We start from the raw sequence: 20,327 nt of genomic DNA, 5'->3' as shown, positions 1-20,327 counted from the left end.
AATTCTATCAGAAATGCAAACAATTCTCTTCTTTCACAAATTTATATTTCCTGTGGCCTTCTAGACACTCCTCTGTGCTTCTTACCTGAGTTTTTCACTCCAAAAGCTTGGAAATATGCAAACTCTTAAATTTCAAATGATATTTACTTTGTTAAGGTTAAATACAGATTTTGACTCCAAAATGCCTGAGTTCAGACCCAAGTTCTGCCTCTGACTAATGGGCGATTTAGGGCTTCCCACGTGACTCACTGGCAAAAAAAAATAAATAAATCCATCTACCAATGCAGGAGACTCGAGTTTGATCACCAGGTCAAGAAGATCCTTTTCCTGGGAAATCCCATGGACAGAAGAGCCTGGCCAGTTACAGTCCATGAGGTCACAAAGAGACACAACTTAGCAACTCAACAACAACAACAATGGGTAGTTTAGGCAAGTTACTGACCTCCTCAGAACCTCACATCTCACTGTCATATGGGAATAATCATCTTATAGGATATTACAGAATTAATATTTTGGAGCATCTTAAATCAATGCCTAACACATAGTAAGCACTCAGTAAATATAAATGATCATTATTTTGTTGTAACTGGGGGACAGAACAAGGGCTCTGTTACAGGCTGGCTGTCCATCACTCTGTGTTCCTCTCCAAGGAATATATTTTGATTCAGGGCACAGTTCGGTCCAGCCCAAGTTCCACATTGTAATAAGAAACTGCCTCACCAGTTTAGGAGGCTAAGACTTCAAAAAGACTGATTACCAAGAAAACCAAAAGTTCTGGAAAATAGAGCAAGAAAAAATTATTTTTTTATTCCCATCCCATTTTTAAAATTAGACCTACTGCCTATCTTTTTCTGGGACCACTGTATTTTGGCCAGAGACTGTTTTCATGGCTGGAATAAATAGCAAGCAGATCTTACTGACTATAAAGCCTGGCAGACCTGGTAATGATTTACAGAAGGAGACTGTGGTGCCTACTTGTCTGAATAATTTTAAGGACTTGGCAGATAATTCTCGAGAACTTTTTAATTGTAGTCCTCAGAAAGCCAGAGGACAGGCTAATGACCTTTGAAGCTTGCTTTCTTTCATTCTTGACTCAGTAACAGCAAATTCTGCGTTTACTGTAGTATGATATATTTTACGTATAACGTGAATATGATTCATTCTAATTGGACAGAGCATTACTGCCAAGGATAGTCGTGGATAGAGCTCCTTCCTGTCTTCTATATAAGGCAGGGGCCCTGCCTGTTGTTTAAATTAGTCTTTCATGCAACCACTAACTCAAATCTAGTGATGATTCAAGCCAGAAACAGTAATTTTATTTATATGATGTCCTACATAGAATGGAGGGCAGGCTAGTAAAAGAAAAACAAATCAGGAACGGACAATGAATTAAATCAAAGCTGCTTTGTACTTGGGATATATTCCAGTAGAATACGATAGAGTCTATCTACAGAGGTTTATAAGGACTTTGCCAATATTAATTATTCACTGTGCAGCTTACCATTTTCAGGGAACCTGGGCTAATGCTGGGAAATGTAATTCTCAGGGTAATACCTTCCAATGATACAAAGCACATCAGCTTTAGCTTTCATGTCACGAGTTTTGAAAAAAAATCATTTTTCAAGGTAATATTTCAGCGCATGGAATAAGTTCAGATAGTTCAAAAGTTCATAATAAACATACTTCATAGCTCTGTTCGAAATGGTGAAGGAAGGCTTAGTGCGGGAAATACCTGTGTGTGATTCCATTGGGATGGCCCAGTATACACGGTGGATTAAATATAGTTAGCCCCTATCTGCTTTAAGCTTTGTTTCCTTGCCTTCTACCTAGAAATGATTTCACTGACTAAAACTGCATTTTACATCGAACAGAAAATACTAACTTGTTGGTTTGGTTGGCAAAAACATGCTGCCATTTGTTGACAGGAAACCAAAACCCTGTTTTCATGAATGAAGTCATTTGTGATTCTGTTTGATGGGAAGAAGTCAGTTTGAAAATAGTATTAAAAGAGACTCTGGGCTTTTGATGGATGTTAATAACAGCATGAGAAAAAGGCTCTTCCCAGTCATGTTTTATTGCTTTATTCTATCCTTAGGATCTAGCCTTTCAAAATGTGATGCATTCACCCAAGCAGTGGAGAGGGCTTTTCCCAAAGAGAAATGCTGTGACAGCCTTGTCTTCCTCATTCAGTGAGATGCTATTTGGATTGACTCTGTGAGTGTGCCTTTAGATTTGGCCTTTCTATAATGGAAATAATAATCGTAATAATGTTTTGTTTCCCTAAAGCTCTTTTCTTTACAACTAACCATACTCAGGAGAGCTCTAAAATATAAATTAAATAATTTTCTTCATAAATATCTAAGTGAATCACTCTGTTCAGTTAGGTTATTCTTTAAAATTTCAAAATCTTTGGTTTTTTACACGGTCTTAGAATCACTCTTTATAGTCTGAGTAGCTGGGTGAAAATGCAAATGAAATTCATATTACATTTCCTATAGCTGGACTCTCACTCACCTTAACTGTATTAACTAATCATCAGGGAGATCCTATTCTTTAAGTCAGACTTGATTAAAACTGTACAGAAGTCATTCTCAGCAAGGACTAAAAAACGATTTCCATGTAAAATAAATCCTTGAGCTTAAAACAGACTTTAAAAGCCTGATATTCTAGCATTATTATATGTCAGAAAGATGTGTTAGAAAATAAGATTTTAACTAAAAGTCAGTGGTAGGAGTTTAATAGGAGCTAATGAGCTAAACAGAATTTCAAAAGTTAATCAGAAATGTGTTCTTCATAATAAGATTGGAAAAAAATTAAACATTTTGGGGAAGAGGTTTAACCATTTTTTAGTTTATTTCACAAGAAGAGATAATCTTATAATCAGAAGGACCTTTACAAATACTCCAGTTAGTCACTAAGGTCTATGTTAATTATAAAATCTGGGGACAATGAAAATTATATTGTCAATTTTTTTAGCAAAGCTTGTGCTAAAGTCATTGTAGGAAATGTAGACATGTATTGGAATCTTTACAATAAACTTTAAGATCAGCTTGCTCATTTCATAAATGCTCAAATATGAAAAAAAGACCCACTTAATAATTAAATAGTAAATGTCAGTACAAGAGTTCTTGACACTGTCCATGTGACTGTCCATGTTTTTATATTCTGTAAAATATAAATATTTTGAAAACCTGTGTTTCTTATGTTATGTGCTGTGCTTAGTCACTCAGTCATGTCTGACTCTTTGTGACCCCATGGTCTGTAGCCCATCAGGCTCCTCTGTCAATATGGATTCTCCAGGCAAGAATACTGGAGTGGGTTGCCATGCCCTCCTCCAGGGGATCTTCCCAACCCAGGGATCAAACCAAGGTTTCCCACATTGCAGGCAGATTCTTTACCATCTGAGCCACCAAAGAACCCCTCTTATGTGTATGCAAATGGCTAAAAAGTTATCTTAAATAAGGAAACAAAATGAGGAAACAGTCCATGTTATAGCATTTGTGAAAATAACGGTATGAGTTATAATATTTGACTTTGAATAATATGAAACCTCCTACACTGACACTCCAGGTCAAAATGATGATCAGGCAAGTGTTCCTAAATTGCCATTGTATTTGACCCCAAATGCATTCTCCTTATCCTCTTTCCTACGCTAATCCACTGGAACTTACCAAGGCATGAAGACATGATGAATATATGCAAGCAAGACTGACCACTGAAGGTCAACTAGGAAACATTTATCTCCAAGATGCTTCTTCATATGACAAAGATTAAAAACATTTGTAACATAATCAAAACCCTGTCAGTCACAACCAGAGGGGCAGACCAGAAGAAGAGGGTACCTGGTTGGTAATCACAGGAAGGTTCTTTAACTGTTCCCTTTTTATCCTCTTCAGACCTTATCCCACCCCCAGCCTTTAGCTTCTATTTTATTCAATACACACAGACCACTCTGCTCTTATACACACATGCTGGGCTTAGTCACTCAGTCATGTCCGACTCTTTATGACCCCATGGACTGTAGCCTGCCAGGCTCCTCTGTCCATGGGGATTCTCCAGGCAAGAATACTGGAGTGGGTTGTCATGCCCTCCTCCAGGGGATCTTCCCAACCCAGGGATTGAACCCAGGTGGGTAATGTAAATTGTTTAAGCTGAAGATCCACAAAAGAATCTCAGTGAGAATCAATGAGGTTAGCAAGTTACAATGTTCTCATGCAAAAAGTTGCTCTTCATATATGTTGTGCCACAAGTCCAATGACAGTGGGATATAGATGCTAAATGCTGTATAAATACATTTTGAGACAATTAGTCAAGATAAAAACTAACATTTGTTAAGTGTGTTAAGTTCTGTTTAAATTTTGACAGCAAGAGAAATAAAAATCTCTGTGTACTGCTCCCAAAGAATGTCAGTCTTTATTAACTCAGGGGTATTTGCTAAGGCAACAGGTGCATTAATGGAATTAACTATTAATTATTTTAATAATTTAAAAGGTATTGGGTACTTAAAATTCCTTTAGGAATTACATATTACATATTATTAGGAAAAGAAGAAGTGAAACTCTTGCTGTTTGCAGATGACATGATCCTCTACATAGAAAACCCTAAAGACTCTACCAGAAAATTACTAGAGCTAATCAATGAATATAGTAAAGCTGCAGGATATAAAATTAACACACAGAAATCCCTTGCATTCCTATACACTAACAATGAGGAAACAGAAAGAGAAATTAAGGAAACAATACCATTCACCATTGCAACAAAAAGAATAAAATACTTAGAAGTATATCTACCTAAAGAAACAAAAGACCTATGCATAGAAAACTATAAAACACTGATGAAAGAAATCAAAGAGGACACAAACAGATGGAGAAATATACTGTGTTCATGGATTGGAAGAATCAATATTGTCAAAATGGCTATACTACCCAAAGCAATCTATAGATTCAATGCAATCCCTATCAAGCTACCAATGGTATTTTTCACAGAACTAGAACAAATAATTTCACAATTTGTATGGAAATACAAAAAAACCTCGAATAGCCAAAGTAATCTTGAGAAAGAAGAATGCAACTGGAGGAATCAACCTGCCTGACTTCAGACTATACTACAAAGCCACAGTCACCAAGACAGTATGCTACTGGCACAAAGACAGAAATACATATTATTAATAAATAAGTGTGTACATTAACTTGATACATAACACTGTTAAATAAAATAGGGAATATATGGAAGTATATCATACAATATACACCTTTAATGAGTTTGTATCTTCTTAGTGAGACAACAAAATATACCCATGGGGAAAGTTATATTGTAACTGTATGTTAATACTGATGAGTATAAACATTATTTCTTGTTGGACACAATTTAGTGATTGAACAACAGTAACAACACAAACTTGAGATGTTAATACTATGCAGATACTAATGTAGATATTAACATCATATCTACAGGAGATTTAACATACAAAAATGCTAGAATTTATGTCATCTTTTCTAAACAATTGTCCCAAACTTATTGTAGAAATTAGCAAGTATTTCCATTATCTGAGAAAGGATATACATCTTTTTCTGTTGCCCACTATCAGTGTTCAAGGATAGCAATACTGTACATATATGAATATTTACATTTGAAAAAAAGTTATTAGAAAATTCAAGATATTTCTATTAATCTAGCAATGCTTATCTCTAGGACTCCCCTCAAAAAAATTTACTAATGTCTTTATTGATTTTCAAGTTAACTCATTTACAGAATTTTTTCTTATCCCCTTACCTACCAAATAAATCAAACTCAACTTTTTTTTTAATTGAAGTTACTTCTTGGGCTTCAGGCCCAGAGAGTACTGTAGCTGATTTACTGGTTCTCACATCAAACATACAGCTTCTGTTTTCTCCAACTGATGTCTACAGAGTGCCTTTTCAGGAATCACATTTTTAACAATCCTGCTCAAATTCTGAACACCAAATTGCCTTTCCTTGAAAAATGTCTGAGGTCTGTACATGTAAGATAAGATAGTGGAAGATGACATAGTCTATGTAATTTGTCTACAGAAATCTTTGCCAAATGATCAATGACCATCTTTAATGGAAATATGGTTTCAATTCTCCCTTTGACAGATGGTCTAGTCTACACTCCCAAGAGATATGTTTTCCTTGTCAACCTTTTTTTTAATGTACATGCTAGTGTTTGGGGCCAATTTAATAACTATATTACCCCGTTGGTGTTATTCTGAAGTACCACATCTGCTTTCACACTGAGTTTGTGTTTTTCCAATAAAGTTGTGTATATATATATATATATATTTTCTGTATATATATATAGTGTTATGTATATATAGTGTATATATATATATATATACATATATATATTTTTTTTCAACTCAGTTTTCAATGTGATCATTTCAAATCTAGAAGGAAAACATCCAAAAATTCAACATGTTTTTATTTTTATCACTAACAGCCATGATGCATTGACAGTTGGGCAGATAATTTAGTAGTGTAAGTTGGTTAATTGCTTCAAGAGAATATAATGTCCCTGTCTTTAACTTTGACATAATTCAATCAAAAAGGATTTGGGTCATCTATAATGCTGTCAAAAATCACCTCCCTCCTACTGCCTCTCAGACTACAACACTTAAGTACTTAACCAAACAATCAAACTAGCTAAATTAGGGATCAGGTCCTACCTTAAGAGGATTCTAGAAATCCTACTGTCCTAGAACACAAAGAACCAGTTATGAAATATCTTCACGTGATTGTTGCTGCCTTTCTAGCTTTGTACCATGCTTTATATTTCAGTGACTATATATCACCTGTTTATCTGCTTGGAATTTTGATTTCTCCTTCAGGTCTCAGCTGTCTAAACTTGTGATCCTCTCATTTTGTCATTTTTTGGTAATTACATTTCTCTTACCTGGGAAAAGCTCAAAATTGAAATTGGATTTTTGGAGATCAAATTTAGGGATGTGGTTTTCACTATGCTCAATCATTATCAGACACAACGCATTTCATTTAGTGAAGAGATCTAATTTAAAGGAGCAAAGAGTAGTTTGTTAATAAGTTGCTTTGCTTCAATAGTTCTATGCATTTTTATTTAAACAGTGGATGACAAAGGGAATGGACATGAAAAAAATGTGAAAACAGTTGAAATATATTCAGCTTTACATAGAAGGATATGTTTACATAGAAGGATAATTATTTTTCAGAAAAACTTTGATGTAACCAAATGCTATTTGTTCAATGACACTTAAATCTTCACAATACATATGTTTATACTTTAAGTGCTTGCTTCGGCAGCACATATACATATGTTTATACTTTAAGCCTAAAGTTTTCAAGTTAATACTTTTTTCTGAACAATCACAAGTCTATTTATTGATATGAGGAGTTTGATAAGCTTGATTTTGCCTGTCCATGTGGCTTTGGGCAAGGAAGTCTAAGACTATGTGTACATAGGTCTATGTATATCTTGGTGCTTAACTTCTCCATTGTGTTTGACTCTTTGTGACCTTTTGGATTATAACCTGCCAGGCTCCTCTGTCCATGAGATTCTCCAGGCAAGAATGCCGGAGTGGGTTGCCATTTCCTCCTCTAAGGGATCTTCCTGACTCAGGGCCCAAACTCACGTCTTCTGTGTCTCCTGCATTGCAGGATGATTCTTTACCCATTGAGCCGTTGGGGAATACCCTATGTATATCTTGGTTGAGGTTAAATATCAAAACTAAATCTCACAAGTTTATTCAGATACATACCTGATCTTTCAAGCCAGCTTATACTTCCCTAGGATCAGCTCCTTGACCTCAATGGTTCAGAGTCTCATGGTTAGAAAGATATTAGCATCCACACCAAATGAGCAGAATTTCTGTGGGAAAAATCTAGCTACCAATATTTGTAAAGGCTCCTTAGGTTTGAGAAGTGCTGCTCTATTCAATATACAGTTCTTGCAGTAAGTATGATCTACCCTCCAGGGTGTTATTATCTCCCTGAAGAGATAATACAGTTGAAAAAAATGTCAGTGACTACTGGGAGATGATTTTGATATAGCATGCACTCTGGAGTCAAGTAAATATGCACTTAATTCTCAGCTCTGCTGATCACTAGATAGGTGACTAAGAGCAAGTAGCTAAACATCTGAGAGTCAATTGTTTCATTTGCAAAATGTTGACACCACAGTACCTCAAGAACTTGTTGTAAGAAATAAATGTCAAAAGGTATTAGTGAGCAAATTAGACAGTGTAATGTCTGTATTGTGAGTTAACAAATAGCTGTAGTAAAAGATTCCAGTGAAGACTGTTAAGTGAATGAGGAGCTTAATAAGGATCAGGAAGTAAGTGGAGAAATTTTTATATGAATTTAGCTGTGGCTGTGCCTACATAGAATTATGAATCAATAAGGATCACTATAGCGACCAATTAAGTCAAAGCACCTACTATTCTTTTAACAGAATTTTCACCCCTCTGTTTCAGGGTTTTATATATTGACTATGAAGCACACTTTTCTATGATTTTAATTAAGATATTTAGATCTTACTCTAGTACAAGGATATAATTTTAGCCAAATGTTACTGAAAGGGTGACCAACTGTTCTAAGGATTAAGGAGTTACTTTGGACGTGGGACTTTAATTGCTAAAAGTCCAATTATCCCCAGCACACTGGGACTGGTATTCCAGATGCTTAAAATCACACTATTGTCTCTCTACCTCATCCAGTTCTCTGTATAAGCTACCCATTATCCAGATCCTGGCTATGTATCCTACAGATGAGCCACATTTATTCCCTGCTGATTTCCTTAACTGGGTTTTCTAGACTTTCCACTGATTGTTCCCATGATTCTTCCTTTTCTAAATTAAGTTGACTTCACTTCTGCTACTAAGAATCTGATTGAAACAGCCAAATCAACCAGGAGAATTCTGAGTTATTATAGTTACTATGCATTTTAAAATCTTTTCCATGACTGCAAATATGTTTTTGAGGTAGTGATGTCAAATGGAGTGACTGTACATAGTAGGTTCTAAAAAAAAAAAAAAAAGCAGCCATTCAATGAATAAATATATTTTCTCATTAGGGAAGCTTGATACCCACTAGCTAGTGCATGACCAAGTCTGTCTGTCATCCATCTTTATCATGACAGAGGGGAAGATTAGGAACAGAGATCCTGGAAACAGCTGGAAAAACTCACTGTGTATTTAAAAATGAGGTCTTAAAAAATGAACCAGAATTTGAAGATTTAGGAATGTCCATGGAAAAACCAGGAAAACAAAATTCCCCTGTAAGTAAAATGTTATGTGTTAGAACGATTGTGGGAATGATGAATAGCCGAGAAAATCAAAACAGCAAGTTTTTCAAGTTATGGTTCTATGATTAGCTGGAATGTTCATTAAATATACCTTTCTACCTCACCAGAGTGTTATCTCCTTGTAAATGCCCACTGAAATATAGTTATCCCCTGCTTATATTTTTCTTCCTTGGGAGAATCCTGCCTGGCTCTCAGCACTGCTCTCTCTTGTTCAGACGTATCTGTTCTCAGTCTGTTTTTGAAATGTTATGGTTCAATGTCTAATCAGTTTGTGTTTGTCAGGTCATTTTTATTTTTAAGCTCAACCTTTCAAAGTAAGAATGTCAGGGCATTTCCATTTTTAACTTCTCTTAAGGTTCACAAAATATTGGGAGTTTCTGGAATTTTTTTTTGTCCTTAGAGAGTTTATTTTTAATTTACTTATATAACTTTAATTTTTAAAGTTCATTTTTTTTCAAAAAAAATTGGACAGCATATCTCTCAGCAGCTAGCCAAATGAAATCAAGAAATTCATGTACTCATTCCTTTCCCTTTCAGACATTTCTCCCTCAGATACTACATTGAAAAATGGTATAAATAGCTAATGTGGAGTCCAAAGACACTACTATTGCCATTAGAGAAGAAAACTAGATTTTAAAGGACAAGCCAATTGAAGGTATAAATATAGAAATTAAAAATATATTCTGCACTTTACTTTGTTAATATCACATTATGAACCCAATCCAATCATTATATTACCTTGATAGAGTATCATATACTTACTTGTCTTAAATAATCTATATTGCCACTATTTTCCCTGTTCAAAATTAAGAGTTCCATTTCTTCTCTCCTTCTTAATTTATTTTCTATCTCAATAATTCAGATAAAGAGCCAGTAGACAGTCCCAATCAAGAAAGGAGAGAAGCCTGGCAGGGGTTGATATCATGGAAAATCTCAAGCAGGACAGCAGCTCACTAGGATTGGAATATTTAACAAATTTAAACTGAGCTTTCTCACTGAAAGAGGAAGAAATTGTACACATGAGGAAAAAAAAGGAAATCTAGATGATAAATATGTATGCTCTAGCTCTGAAGAGTCAGAGCGTCTGGGAACAGGGACACTCCAACAGCGATCAGCACACACTCACTAAGACCTACTCTGACTCCTTTGATTGAAGAACCAATTCTAGAGGTTGAGCAAGAAAATCACAGAATAAGCCTAGAAAAGGTTATGCCAGCAATTATGGAAATGCACAAAGGGTGATGGAATCATATCAGAAAGACACAGAAGCTAACTTGGCCCCACTGGCATAATCTGGGATATTTTGTATCAAAAAACTTTGTAACAAAACATGTAAGAAAAAGAATGAAATAAGAATCCATAAGCCCACACTGAAATAAATAAATAATAACAAAGTTTTCCATACAGTAAGTGACAACAAATAAATGCAGAAGAAATGAAATTTGAAAATTACCACTTGTCAACCATAATCATAATAATTAATTCAGGCAAAAAAACATCCACAAAACTAGTGGGTGAAAGTTGAATGAAGAGTGGGATATTTATGTAGCATAAAGTATCTCCCCACAAAATGTATACTAATTATAAAAGAGAAACAGTAGCTTTACAGTGGAAAATTCTAGAAGACATCATCTTACTCAAGTGATCAAGGTGAAGGTTACCAATGACGGGACAAAGCAACCCAAAGATGATGTCTTACAGGGAAAAGAGCACAGAATCACTATCATGACATTCATAGCCTGACTCTAAGAAGAGGAAACACCAGACCATGCCAAATTCTACAAAATAACTAGTCTGTAACCTTCAAGTATCTTAAGGTCATGAAGGACAAGGAATGAATGAGGAACAGTTCCAGATAAGACAACTACATCCAACAGAGGATCCTGAATTAGATCCTTTTCCTGTAAAAGACTTTGTAACAGTAGGTGAATTTGTTTTATATAAAAAAGCATTTTATGGGGTTTTCTGTAGTGTTCTAAGAACTTTTCTATAAGGTTGAAATTATTTCAAAATACAAAGTAAAAAAAAAAAAAATACAAAGTCCAACTTCATCATGTTTATGGACAAGGAAGCAAAGGCAAAATGTCTGCCAGTGTCAAAAAGCTAATGAGCATTTGAGCAGGCACTCCAATTCCAAATCACCACTGCAGCCTTCTTTCCACTTGACTCTGTGTCCTCAAGTACAAGTAATATCCTCCCATAAGGTCAGGGCTTTTTTTGTCTACACTGCTGAATCCAGGTGCCTATAATTGCGGTAGACTCATTCAGTGATCACAATTACTCTTTGGATTACCGTACTTTAGTCTGGAGTACTTTTGACTATAAGCAATGCTTTTCATCTCCATTTCCAAACTGCTATTTCTGATCATAATCAAATGATAAGGAAAATGTTCACTGGTGTTCGCAGTCTGTGCAACCTCTGAAAACTAAGGGAAAAAAAGGAATTTTCCAGTGTTTTTCAGGAAGCAGAAGTAGATTCATGTAAACAGTAAAATGACCTACCGAGTTTTCTCTATCCTCACTCACACCTATAAAGGTTGTGCCAGTCCACTCATGCACTCATGATAAATGTCACTCTTTGCCTTTTATAATCTGCTGTGGCCTCCAAGAGTGAGTCTAGACAGGTTAGTTTTCTCATTCCTTCTAGGTGAATAATACTGAACATTCACAGATACTTACAAATGCTTTATGTTAACTCTTACGTAACTATAAAACCAAAACAAATTCATAAATCAAGCATTGGAAAGGCCATATCACCTTTAAAATTGAGGTGATGATATCATTTAATGTCATGGATCATGTAGTATTTCTAACACTACATCATCAATTTTGAGTTTTCAAGTAGAAAGGTGTATTTATGAGTTTAATTTGTCACCCATCAACTTGATTCTTTAATTTTGGGCAAGAGAGACCATCTATCCAAAATACAAATACTGCCTAATGAAAATTTTTCAGTTGAATATTTATGGTTGACAATGATAATTTACTGCTTCATTCACTCATTCAACAAATATTTATTACATATCAGTCACTCTTTTAGTTAATGAAACTATTGCCAAAAAACTACATACAGAAATGGAATTTGATAAGACAGCTGCTGAAAGGCTGAGTAGGCTACTGTCACAGGCTCTTTTTGAGTAGTGTGCCTATAGCACTCACTACTTTCATCAAATTATTATAGAAACTTTATTGACACAGTGCTTCCTAAAGTCAATTCATTTCATTTTGGGGGAATTCTATTTTAAGCTCCTCAAACAAATCAAATCCTTAGTTGCCATGACACTCAGTTATATTTCAGACTTAATTATGGTATATGTATGGTATAAAATATGAATATATCTTATCCATACTTTAAGTTTTAGTATTTTAACACAAGGCATAACACATTATTGATAATAAACACTTATTGAGTTAAATAATGAAGTGAACAAAGAAATGCCTTTCTCTCTCCTAGAGCTAATTTCTTAATTGAAATAGTATATTTAACCAAACTGAAAGAATATTCTCATATAGCTCTTTCTATCAATGTTTGTAAATATAAGTGAAAAACCACATGGCTATATGACCACTACTCTTACGACTTTTAAAAAGTGTTTGAGGATCCAGGAAATTGTAAAGTTTTGCAAATTTATTGGAATTGGAGAGGGATTTTGCATTGGATGGGAATTGTTAATTTAAAACGACCCCTTCCATGATTTATCCAACTTGCCTTTGCCCTGGATGCCAAAAAGTACACAAAACAATCATTTTAGAGAGAGCAGCATGTTCAGAGTAAAAGGACTCGTAAAACCTTAGCACAATTTAAATTATAAGGAAAACAATAACAGATGATATTTTAAAGTCTAAAATAAATAGTTGCCCACAGTTTGGAGAAAAACATGATTTCAGAAATATATTATATATTTCACATGAGGAAATCAATTATCCATGTATATGCATCATAAGACAAGTAAGGGATTCTATTATATCCTGATGACTCACTTCATTAAAAGGAAAACAGCTTCCAGAAGAGGTTATGCTTTTAAAAAGAACAGTCTCTGAACAGCAAAATCCTACTGTATACCACAAAGAACTATATTCAGTATTCTGTGATAAACCATAATGAAAGAATATTCAAAAAGAATGTATATATATGTATAACCATCACTCTGCTGTGTAGCAGAAATTAAACAATGCAAATTAACTATATTTCAATTTAAAAAAAGAATAGTCTCTCTTTAGGACTCTGCCTGTTCTCAGAACCAATGAAATAGATAAGTCTTCAAAGAATACTAATCATCAAGTTTGTATATAAAAAGGGTTGTACTCCAATTTCTCCATTTTGATGACCTAACATTTTACCTGAGATTTCTACATTTCTTCAGAGTACTGGGGTAAGGACGGGGTGGTGGAGGGGGATGGTAGGAAGAGTTGTTCTTACAGTGGGAATTAAGAAACTTCCAAGGTGAAAAGATAAGTTTGCACTTTATCTATCCCCATGTGTTTTTCCAAGGATCAACTCCCATAATGCCAACCTGTAAGAGTTCACTTTATGTGGACACTATATATTTCGATGATCAAAGCATAGGCTTTCTCTTTTCCTCCCTGATGTTGTTACTTACAAGTAGTGAAGTTAGGGTAGGAGAGGAGTCATTTTTCATGGTTTGTTGTATTTGAAACACCAATATGGACTTTAATAAAAATTTTAGAAATCAAAGGCATGTTTCTCCTTTCTCTTTATGATATTTGTGTTAAACCAAGTATTGCTGCAACTTAACCTCCTGAGAGTCACTGAATATGATTATATATACACTACATTTAATTAAAAGTTTCTATTTTTTAACTCATAGGGTGATAGAATAATAGAATCATCCCAGCCACTTGACTTGTCACAGGAATTTAACTAAACCAACAATTTGCTTATCCATTTGCTTCCTTCTCTCTGTTAGGCTTCTCTCTCTTTAGTTTGTACTTTTACAGCCTTATTCTACTGTATTCTCTTAAGCTCTGTGTGTGTGTGTGTGTGTGTGTGTGTGTGTGTGTGTGTGTGTGTGTGTGTGTGTGTGTGTATGTGTATTTTAAGCTTTACTGAGGTATGTGCTGTACTTAGTCACTCAGTTATGTCCGACTCTTTGTGGCCCCATGACTGTAGTCTGCTAGACTCCTCTGTCCACGGGATTCTCCAGGCCAGAATACTGGAGTGGGTTGCCATGCCCCCCCTCCAGGGCATCTTTCCAACCCAGGGATTGAACCCAGGTCTCCCACATTGCAGGCAGATCCTTTACTGTCTGAGCCACCAAGGAAGCCCTTCATTGAGGTATAATTGATAAATAAAATATTACTGTTGTATTCTCCCTACAAACATACCCAAGTGATTTCTAAGAGTAGTGAGATGTAAAAAATAAAAAATCACTTTTAGGGCCTCACTGGTGGCTCAATGGTGAAGAATCTGCCCACCAATGCAAGAGACACGAGGTCGATGCCCGATCCAGGAGGATCTCACATGCCGCAGAAAGGAGACCTATGTGCCCCAGCTACTGAGACTGTGCTCTGGGACCCGGCAGCTACAACTACTGAAGCCCATACACCCTAAACCCCACGCTCCACAACAAGGGAAGTCACCGCAATGAGAAGACTGCAGACCACACCTGGAGAGGAGCCCATGCTCGCTGCAACCAGAGAAAATGAAACAACAGAGACCCAGCCCAGCCAGAAATAAATAAATATTATTTTAAAATCACTTTTAAACTATTTCTTGAACAATGTACTTACGTGTTTACAAAAGCATATTTATTAAGCTTCTGTTATATGTCAAGTATACTCTTACATTTCTGCTTCCTCTCTCAAAAAAATAGGAAACCTTGTAAAAATTTTAATCTGAATATTAATTTAAATCATAAAATTACAAAAATATATAATCATTTTCACTACCACAAAAGAGAATTATACAGTACAACAAGATCATTTAGTAGCACCTTGGTAATGTTTAAATGTTTAAACAGGACAGAAGAGAATCAAATAACACCATTTCCCTTATTAGAATATTTTAGAGCACTGTTCATTCAACCAATTGCCAGATTAGGTCAATTCTATATATTTTCCATATGTACTTTTTAATTTAAATCTCTTATTTACTTAAATTCAGGTTCTTACCTAGGTCAACTAACCTAAATGGTTTCTGAATATATTTCAAATCATTTCTACCAAAGTTACTATCACTAAAAGTGCTACTTTTATAAAGTGCAAATTAGACAATAACACAGAAGAAATAAATGGGTATGAACTGATGATTTTTGAAGCTGAGTAATATGGAAATGAATGCTCAATATGATATAATCAGGATTTGTATATATGAAACTTTTCATAAAAATAACTGCAAAAAACCTCACATGATAACTATGGGATGCAACAATTTCATATTAGACAGGTTTTTTTTTTTCAGATATATGTACGTTGAAAGTTTTCCCTAAAGTCAAACAGAATCATGTATGTTATACCCTAGGTTAGATTTCTAACGTCACCCTAATCATTCACATTAATAAATTTCAACCTCTTCCTGGAGAAAAAATTAATCATGAAGTGAAAATAGGAATAAGAAAGAACAAGCGAAATAAGAAACCAAGACGGAGTTTCTATTTCCACTGCAGCCCATGTGAATCATAAAATGAATTATTTAACCTTTGAGAACAGTCTCCCTGTGCATCAAATTACAGTTATTATTTAGTCTAAACACCACTGAAAATTCTTCCTACAGTAGTGTCATTATGTAAGTGCAAGCTGCAGTTAAATAAAAGTGGAACATAATTTGGTAAAACAAACTGAGCAAAACCTTGCAAGTTGACAAGTGTTCAGAAGATGACTAAAAAGTATCAGGAAGAACAACCCAAAACTTTGGTAATTTTACTCAAATAGTACAAGTCATCTACCTACAAGAACATAAATATTGCTCTTAGTCTTGATAAACTTCCTATGATCCTTCATTAGGCTGGCTTTGATGACCCTAGAACCAATAAATGACCCTGTGAGATCACTGAAGACAGTCACTAAAATCAATGAGCTTTCATTTTATTCCTGCCTTGCCTCTAATTCCCCTTCAACTAATAAAAGCATCTCAAATTTCCTTTACAAAGCAATCCCTCCCCAAATTTTGGTTCATGAAATTCAGGTTGGATCAATACAACACCTTCTTGATGTAAGTTTAACCAATTGGCAAATCACATTCCACTGGTTCCAGCAATCAGTTCAGGCACAATATTTTTCCCAGGTCATCCTAAGACTTGTGTAGCATCTATTGGGAAAGAGAATGTTTCTTTCCACCAAGGTTAACAAGCTATAAGGGTGTGAGTCTGAAGCGACTAGAAGCCACGATGGGAAAGGCTTGGGAGGGGACAGTATTGGGGAAGAGCCACACTGAGGATGCATCCAACTCAGAGGGAAGCAAAGAGAAGAAAGTAAGTGTTATATAACCTTTCTGAAGAGCCTAAACTCAGTTGTGCTAGACAACACTCCCCTGGACACTCCTGTTACAGGAGCCAATAAGCTTGTGAGTAAGTTTGGTTTCTGTCCCTGTTGACAGAATCTTGATCAATAAATTGCTCTATGGTTTACTATGTCTTTGTTTTCTTATCTAAAAAACTGGTATAATAGTTCTGTTGAGAGAAGTAAGTGAATTAATACATTTAAGGTGTTAGTCCAAGGCTTGCATATAGGAAGTGCTTATTAGTAGTGCATGTAATTACGATAGTTATTTTTAAATATTTAAATTTTATATACCAAAATAGACAAGTGATGGCCTTGCCTGTGACACCATCAGCACCAGTGAGTGTTAAATATTCATGTAGTAGAATCACTTTATATTTTGAACACACAGAAAAGCATTCCCACAACTTTGCCAAATGTAAAACACAGTAACTGACTCCAGTAGAATTGCTGTTTATTGAGATTAAATAACTGCATTTCGCTGAAACTAAAGAAGTGGTTTCTAATGACCCTGGAAGTTAATTTTATGAGTGGAGCTTGTTTGCTCTTTGCCAGATTTACTTCTATTGCCTTCAAGTGGGTTAACTGTTCTGATACTCCCATTTAGGACTTTACACACTTGTCACTGTCTACCAGCTCCTTCAATTCCTCATTTAACCAGTGAACTTCCCAAGGTCCCTTCCATAAAACCTCAAGTCCCTCATCCTTATCTCCTGCTGTAACACTCACCTGGAAAAACTTCAAACCTGGTTAAATATACTTCTTCACCTATTTGATCTGTTACATGTAGAGATAGCAGCTGAACTGGCTATAGCAAAATACCTCTGAAGACTTAGCTGATTGGATTCACTTTATTTTTATGACATGAAATGTCAAGTAGATTCTCACCAGCCCAAAGCATCCTTACATATTTTTTTAGTTACTTAATTCCCCCATCCACAACACACACACACACACACAATTTTATACCATCTATTTTTTTCTTCAACACTCCATTACATTTATCCCTTTTTCTCACTCTCAACTTAAGGCCTGGCTTCATGTTTCACTACAAGATAGAAATAATTAGATGAGAACTTCCTCATTCTCCTAGCATCAAAGATAAAACTTTCCTGCCTTTGCATAGAAAGAGTTAGCCTTTTGTCCTATCGCAATGGATGAACTATCTGGCTTACGTCCTAAGATCAAACTCTTTATGAACTGCACTGATCCCTTGTTGCATACTCAAGGCATTTGCTCCTACAGTTTTCCTTCCCTTCTCTCTTAAATCCTCAAAGTTTCCTCATAGTAACATTCCCGTCAGTATGTGACCTCCAACACACAAACATCCTGCACCTTAGCAACAGGGTTGGGAGGCTGATTCTGGAAAGTGCTATTGATTCTGATTTCCTGGGTTGAATTACTACCTGCACACGTGACTCTCTGTGTGATCTTACACAATAGATTTAATGTCTCTGTCCTCAAATTTCCACTAAAACAAAAATAACCATAGTGTATCCATCTATAGTTGTTAAGAATATTAAATTAGATGCCTATAGAGCACATAGAAAAATGTCCTGCACACTGATATATGGCTTTATTAAAATAATAGCAATCATGTCAATAAATCCCTTTACCAATACATCTGCCTCTGGGTCCTGATCAGTTTATCTAAAGGACTGTGCTTGGCTTGCACTGTCCTTACTCTCATAGCCAGCAATTATTCCTGAACGCCCATCTCTCAGGCTTCTGTCTTCACTAAAACCACCATTATCAAGGTCAACTTCTGCATGTTTCCAAACTCAGCAGTGATACCTATCTTATTATGTTGTAACTTTCAGCAGCATTCAAATCAGATGATGTTTTCTTTTTTTTTTTTTTGAAATACTTTCTTCAGTGGCTCCCTGGTACATGCTCTCTTGATTATTGACTCAGTTGTTATGTATTTTTGGACTCTGTAAGTGGCTTTTTCTAGTTTTTCTGACCTCTACACTAGTAACGCCCTAAAGTATGGTGTTTCTCTATCTACTGTCATTTTTTCTCAATAGCACCACCTCCTTCTCTCTTTTGGTCCTTACAACACTTATCACTGCTTGATTTTAAGTGAAGTCGCTCAGTCGTGTCCGACTCTTTGCAACCCCAGGGACTGTAGCCTACCAGACTCCTCAGTCCATGGGATTTTCCAGGCAAGAGTACTGGAGTGGGGTGCCATTGCTTTCTCCAGGGGCTACTTGATTTTACTCACAGCATTTATCACTACTTGATACATGTATTTATGTTTATTATGTGCTCTTCCTACCAAAATATAAATTCCTTGAAGGCAGAGACTTTCTCTGGTATTTAATGATAAACAAAGCAAGGACCACATCGAACATTTATTTGTATAGATATCCTCACAACAAACACACACTTGAAAGATCAATCCAATTATTGGGAAATAAAGTCTAATAGTAAGGCTTAGAGACTTGGGTAGAATTATAGTACCTAAAATATTTGGATTTTTTTCTTTTGGTAAATTTTCCCTCCACGTTAAGAATTATTAAAGCAAATATTTTATTCTCTCTCCAAAAAATAACACGAAGAGAAATCAGCTCAAAAATCCCATTTTTTTGAAACACTGATATACCTTTTATATTAACTGAAAGAAGCCTCGATCTATTGTGATGGAAATTAATCTTCCTTGTGTCTTTTACTTAAAAGAATACAACACATGATTTAACGGCTAATGGATCTGAATACATTTCAGACCTCCAAGATTTTAAAATATTAAAGGCATACATGCATTCTTCACCCTGAGGTTTCCATGTGGAGGAGATTTACTGGAACAAAATTCCTGGCCTGTAGCCTTATACTTTACTCACTTTTCTGAGGGGAGGAGGAAAGTTCATCTGTTTGGCAGGTTTAGAAGGGGGGCGCCCAGTGTGTTCCCCCATCTTTCCCTTCTCTTCCTGAGAGGCAGCCGTCTGCAGGAAACACTACTTTTCCCTGCCCTAAATTTTACAGTCAGGTGCCCAGATGGGATGGCAGTGGCTTTTTATCAATGCCCGTGACTTTGAGGGTAGGATAAATTCGCACATGAAGTAATAGCAGGACTTCCTGGTACAGTCCAAGCCACATTTTTCCAAATATGATTTCCAGACCCAATTCTTTTATCTGTTTATCAGGTGCTTCCAAATAAAAGCTGAGAGAGGTATCATGCTTTGATGCACCAAGAAACCAATAACCACATCAATCTTCTTTTCAATGTGATAATTAATATAGCAATTTAATTAAAAATATTTGCACATATCCTTTTATCCAAACACTATGACTTTAAGATACTTAAGTAATGTTTTTTCTAATGCCTTGTTGTTTTCTTTCTATAAAGGTCCAAAGTCATTTTAATGAAATAAAAAGAGTAAGAATGAATTTAGAAGATAAACCAAAGACAGGCTTCGGCATCATAGAGTAGAGCCTCTTTAAAGATGGGCTTTCTTTTCTTTTGACTATTATGGGTTGTCAACCTCCATTCAGAAGAGAATAAAGAAAAGCATTGCTCCCTTGAAATTCCCACCTCACCTTGCCTAACCTTGAAGTCTCACATCTCTCGTTTCAAA

This window comes from Cervus elaphus, chromosome 3 (assembly GCF_910594005.1).
Source record: "Cervus elaphus chromosome 3, mCerEla1.1, whole genome shotgun sequence".
Classification (NCBI taxonomy): domain Eukaryota; kingdom Metazoa; phylum Chordata; class Mammalia; order Artiodactyla; family Cervidae; genus Cervus; species Cervus elaphus.
Note: the sequence above shows the minus strand (reverse complement) of the source record.